We start from the raw sequence: 6,184 nt of genomic DNA, 5'->3' as shown, positions 1-6,184 counted from the left end.
TAACAGCTTGGAGCGTTCCAGAGTCCGGGATTCAATTCCAGCACCGTCTGTAAAGCGTTTGTATGCTCTCCCCATAACCATGTGGGTTTCTTCCAGGTGCTGCAGTTTCCTCCCACAGTCCAAAAAGTGTATCACTTAGTTGGTTTATTGGTCATTGTAAATTGTCCTGTGATTAGGCTAGGGTTAGATAGGTGTGTTGCTGGCCAATGCGACTCGCTGGGCTGTATCTCTAAATAAGTAAATACATTTCCAATCCTTTGGGTAGAAATTAACCCGACTGTGGTTCCTAATAAGAACATAAGAAATAGGAGCAGGAGTAGGTCACCCAGCCGATCGATCCTGCCCTGAAATTCAGTAAGATCATGGCTGATCTGCCCGTAAACTCAGCTCCAACTACCTGCCTTTTCCCAATAACCCTTAATTCCCTTACTACGAGGGGTGATTGATATGTTCGTGGCCTAAGGTAGAAGGAGTCAATTTTAGAAAACCTAGCACATTTATTTTTCACCATAGTCCCCTCCTACATTTACACACTTAGTCCAGCAGTTGTGGAGCATACGGATCTTGGACCTCCAGGAAGTGACCACAGCAGGGGTGATTGATAAGTTTGTGGCCTAAGGTAGAAGGAGATGAGTTATACAGCTCTTGTTACATGCACATGCTCTTTGAATGATTATGCATAAAATTTGAAGTTAATAACTCATCGGGGTGATTGATAAGTTCATGGCCTAAGGTAGAAGGAGATGTTATTAACTTCGAACTTTCTGCATAATCACTCAAAGAGTTGAACTGCATGTGCATGTAACGAGAGCTGTATAACTCATTTCCTTCTATCTTAGGCCACAAACTTATCAATCACCCTCATATGTAAAAACCTATCTAATTGCTTCTTAAATATATCTAGTGAGGAAGCCCCAACTACTTCCCTGGGCACAGAATTCCACAGATTCGCCACTCTTGGGGAAAAACAGTTTCTCCTCATCTCCGTCCTAAATCTTCTCCCCTGAATCTTGACGCAATGGGATACACTGTAAGAACCCAGCCATTCAGAATTAAATAACCCCCTGAGCCATCACACTGTGGTGATGGGGCTCCACTCATTATGCAATTCAAAGAAAGCATCTCACAAAGATATATTAGGAAGAGAAGCAATGGATGAAGTGAATTCACTTCAGGAATGGATGAAGTGGGATTTAAACTCACCATCGCACTCACTGTAAGTCTAAGACTCTGTGTTACTGGGTTAGAAATCTATATGCAAACCCCGTGTCCCTAGGCAGTATTCTGATGTTGCAGCCTTGCAAGCTACCTGTAGTCCAGTCAAAGGTTAAAATGAAGTTTAATAAAAATATTCCAAATTATGAGGCTTTGACAGACAGGAAGAAACTACTTGCTCAGACAAGAATGGATAAATAAAAAGATTAGATATAAAGTCAGTGTTAATGAATCAATGCAACATGAAGATGGCTGGACTTTGCTTGGAGAATTTCGTCAAGCAAGAGGCATTTCACGGTCATGAACAAGGCTCTGCTAGCGACTGACAGTGCAGATGCAGAGAGATTTTGCCTCCAGTTATGGCCTGGAATGATGGGTGACAAGAACCTCATGAATCAACTATGAGGGACGAGGATGAACTGCCTTATGTAGGTGGTGCCAAATATCCTCAGGCACTTGAGGATACTCCGGCAGTAAGTGCATTCAAAGTTGATAACAATTGAATTCTGAACACTAAGGAAATCAGAAGCTATGTGGTATGGGTGGCAAGTGTAACTTTTAAAGTTCATTTTTCAGGCTTTTGAAATCACTAGAAAAGCCAACGCTCATTGCTCATCCCTAATTGGTTTTGTAGCAAGCAAAATTTAAAGCTGAAGTGGACAACTTCAGCTTTATTCACAACAGTGAACCAAGCTTGGTTGCGCGTGGTCTATTCCTGCTTCCATTGCTGTGAGAAGGTATCCCCTAATGTGAAAACACCAGGTTGTAAAACCTCAAAACCTTACTGGAACAGAAGGGGCACTTACGGTGAATCGAATTTCTCATGCAGGAATACTATGTATGAGTGTGAGTGTGTGAGTGTTTACCTTTGTATATACTTTAATCTCCTGTTCTTCTGCACATCACTGTTTTAGCATGTGGTTATGTGAGTCACCACCGCCTCCCTGTCAGCCTGAATCAGTCTGGCCATTCTCCTCTGACCTCTCACATTAACAAGGCATTTTCACCCACAGAACTGCCTCTCACTGGAATGGTTCTTGTTTTTTGCACCATTCTCTGTAAACTCTAGAGACTGTTGTGCATGAAAATCCCAGGAGATCAGCAGTTTCTGAGATACACCAAAAATCATTCAACAGTTAAAGTCACTTGATTACATTTCTTCCCCATTCAACAACTGAACGTCTTGACCACACCTGCATGCTCTGGTGTATTGAGTTGCTGCCACATGATTGGCTGATTAGATATTTTGCATTATAGACCAGGTGTACCTAATAAAGTGGCCACAGAGTGCATAGTGTGTGATCCTGGTGCCAAACGACATGCATCTCGTGCACATTTCTTTCCAGCATCAATGGCACACGTCAAACCTGAACTGCTGATCAAATTCATGAAATATCAACAGATAAATCTATCAAACAAAATAACGGTAAATCAGTTTACACAGAGATCTTGCTTGGGGATTTCTGGCACATGCAGTTAAAAAAGTTCCTGTCATGCCATAGTAACAAACCGCAACTTCCATAATGAAATATTACTTAAGATACCATCAGCCAGTTGGTTCAGTTGCACCGCAGAAGAGAAATTGAAAGTGGCTAATTTATCAAAAACAGACACTGCCACGTTGTATGCACTAAGTGTGCACTCTATTAGGTACACCAGCATGAGAGTGCAAATATCTAATCAGCCAATCGCGTAGCAGCAACTCAATGCATCAAAGTTTCCAGAAATGGTCAAGAGGCTTGGCTATTGTTCAGACCAAATATCAGGATGGGGAAGAAATAACATAAAATATAGGAGAGATTTAGGCCATTCGGCCCATGTCTGCTCTGCCTTTTCATCATGGCTGACTAATTTTCCCTCTCAACTCCATTCTCATGCCTTCTCTCTGTAACCTTTCATGCCTAGAGTAACCAAGAACCTATGAACCTTGCATTACTATCACATGCACACCAGCACATGGAAGATTAAATCTCAGCATCTGTGTACGCTTGGTGGACAGGTTAGACTTAGTGTCAACCAGAGAAAGACTGAGACCATGACCCTCAATGTAGAGTCTCCTCCGCCCATCAAGGCATACGGTGTCAACTTATACAGCACCAGCAGATTCACCTACCTGGGCAGCATCATTTGGCAGGATGGTGGAACCAAGGTTGACATCTAGTGCAGGCTCAGCAAAACTAGAAATGTCTTCAGATCAATGAGCAACATATGGGGATCAGCCAAGTACAGCCTCGACAGCAAGGTGAAGCTGTACTAGAAATGTATCTGTCCGCTCACTTGTACGGGTCAGAAAGCTGGTGCGTAACAGAGAACAACCTTGCCAAGTTGTCGTCATTTCACACGTGAGCCTCCAGAAGATCCGCCATATTTTCTGGCCAATGGAGAACTCCAATCATGCCCTACTCGTTCAATGTCATCAAGAGGACATGGCCACAACCATCATGAGGAATCATTGCAGAGGACTGGGCATTTGATGGGCAGAGAGACCAACTCCATCATCAAGGCAGCACTTCACCAGACTCCCGAAGTGTGGAGGAAATACGGGAGAGAAAAAACAACTTGACACCATAGCACAGAGGCAGAAATGAGGACCACGAACTGCACCTGGGGGGCACAATACAGAAGATGCCCAAGGACACTGTTACGTACCCCGTAACTGGGTCACTTACCAGCAAAGATAGAGAGGTCCGTTGAAGTCTGATGGTACTATTTTTAACAGTATTTATTGATAAAACTACACAAAAAATAATATCAATGCAAACATGCAGATAATATACGTCGTCAATACTAAATCTAAAAGCGCGGGTATAATAATAATCAATAAGAAATAGCTCTATCGTTGTCTAGGGGATAATGTATTGTCCGATGGAAATATAAAAGTCACTCAAGTTCATTCAAGCTGCAGCTTTTGGTTGGAGAGAGAGACGGATTAAAACTTGCCCATTCCTTTTATGATGTCGATCCTTCGAGAGTCGTTGGGGCTGATTTCTCCTTTAGCTAAGCCGCCTTCCGTGGTAGGGCCTCAATCCCGGGGCAACGGGAAAGGACACACGCGGACTCTCCACCGGCTATCGCTATTAAACACCGTCACAGACTTCTAGCGTTTCTCCTGGTGCGTGTGTCAAGGGCTGTTCCCCAGACCCTCTTTTATCCTGACTCACAGGGTCTCAGATGTCAATCAGGGTGGAATGATGCCATCCCCCAACCAGCCCACGTTGCCTGAGGGCTTCCATGAAGTACAGTATTCAATACACAATTCCGTCTCCAAGAGACAATGACCTGTTCCGTGGCTTTGTATCGCTGGGGCCAGGACATTCCAAACGTCTCTCTCTCATTTCCTGGGTCTCCTGACCTGACTTAATAGCGATCTTGCGATTCTCAAAAAGGAGGGGGGGGGCACAGGCGTATCAACACACAGAGTTAGAGGACCTTCATTACTGCCCTAAGCACCAGCAGGATAATGGGCAGTAAGTATCAACCTCCACCTTAAATACACTCAGTTACCTGGCCTCCACAGCTGCCTGTGACAATGATGACAACGAATTCCAGAGATTCTCAACCCTCTTGCTAAAGAAACTTCTCCTCATCTCCATTCTAAGTGGATGTCCCTCTATTCTGAGGCTATTCCTTCTGGTCCTAGACTCCCCACTATAGGAATCATCTTCTATATAGATCAGGAGTTCCCAACCTTTTTTATGCAATACACAATACCATCAAGCAAAGTGTCTTTGGACCCCAAGTTGGGAAACCTTGATCCAGGCCTTTTAACATTCAATAGTTTTCAATTAGATCCCCCTTCATTCTTCTAAGTTCCAGCAAGTACAGGCCCAGAGTCATTAAACATTCCTCATACAATAACCCTTTCAGTTCAGGGATCAGTCTTGTAAACCTCCTCTGAACCTACTCCAAACCTTTTCATTTCCAGAATCATTTTTGGGTTCCTCCTCTGAACCCTCTCCAGTATCAGCACATCTTTTCTTAGATAAGGGGCCCAAAACTGTTTACAATTCCCCAGTTGACACCTCACCAGTGCCCTATAAAGCCTCAGCACAATTTCCTAGCTTTTATATTCTAGTCCTTTTGAAATTAATGCTAATATTGCATTTGCCTTCCTCTATCCAACCTGCAAATCCTGCACGAGGTCTCCAAAGACCCTCGGCACCTTGGAAAATAGTTTTTGTTGTCGATCCTTCTACCAAAATGTGTAGACACTGTATTCCATCTGCCACTTCTTTGCCCATTCTCCTATTCTAAGTCCATAAGACCATAAGATCTAGGAACAGATTCAGGCCCATTTGGTCCATCAAGTCTGCTCCACCATTCAATCACTGATCCTTTTATTCCCCCCTTCCCAGCACCAGTCCCTGGCATTCTCCCCATATCCTTTGATTCCATGCCCATCAAGAACCTATCAATCTCCACCTTAAATACACCCAACGACCTGGCCTCCACAGCTATCTGTGGTAACAAATTCCACAAATTCTCCACCCTTTGGCTAAAAAAATTCTCTTCACCTTGGTTTTAAATGGACTTACCCCTATCCTGAGGCTGTGTCCTCTTGTCCTAGACTCTATTACCATGGGAAACATCCTTTTCACATTTACTCTGTCTAGGCCTTCAACATTCAAAAAGTTTCAATGAGATCCATTTGTCCTTCTAAATTTCAGTGAGTACAAGCCCAGAGCCATCAAATGTTCTGGGTATGATAACCCTTTCATTTCCAGAATCATTCTTGTGAACCTCCTCTGAAACCTCTCCAATGCCAGCACATCTTTTTTCAGATAAGGAGCCCAAAACTGTTCACAATACTCAAGGTGAGGCCTCATCAGTGCCTTTTAATGCTTCAGCATCACATCCCTGCTCCTATATTAGAGACCTCTTGAAATGAATGCTAATATTGCACTTGCCTTCCTCACCACTGACTCAATCTGCAAGTTAACCTTTAGGGAATCCTGCACAAGGACTCCCA

General features: G+C 43.5%; 2 protein-coding genes across 4 annotated transcripts in view; one reads left to right on the top strand and one right to left on the bottom strand.

The window, feature by feature from the left end:
- Nucleotides 1–6,184, bottom strand: part of LOC140725744 (mediator of RNA polymerase II transcription subunit 12-like protein) — a 676,368-nt gene that overhangs the window by 220,099 nt on the left and 450,085 nt on the right. The gene's annotated exons all lie outside the window — the stretch shown is intronic.
- Nucleotides 1–6,184, top strand: part of LOC140725751 (P2Y purinoceptor 13-like) — a 42,104-nt gene that overhangs the window by 11,038 nt on the left and 24,882 nt on the right. The window lies entirely within an intron of this gene.

The sequence above is a fragment of the Hemitrygon akajei genome, chromosome 3 (assembly GCF_048418815.1).
Source record: "Hemitrygon akajei chromosome 3, sHemAka1.3, whole genome shotgun sequence".
NCBI lineage: Eukaryota > Metazoa > Chordata > Chondrichthyes > Myliobatiformes > Dasyatidae > Hemitrygon > Hemitrygon akajei.
The sequence above is the reverse complement of the archived record's forward strand: the minus strand, read 5'-3'. Positions and strand labels throughout refer to the sequence as shown.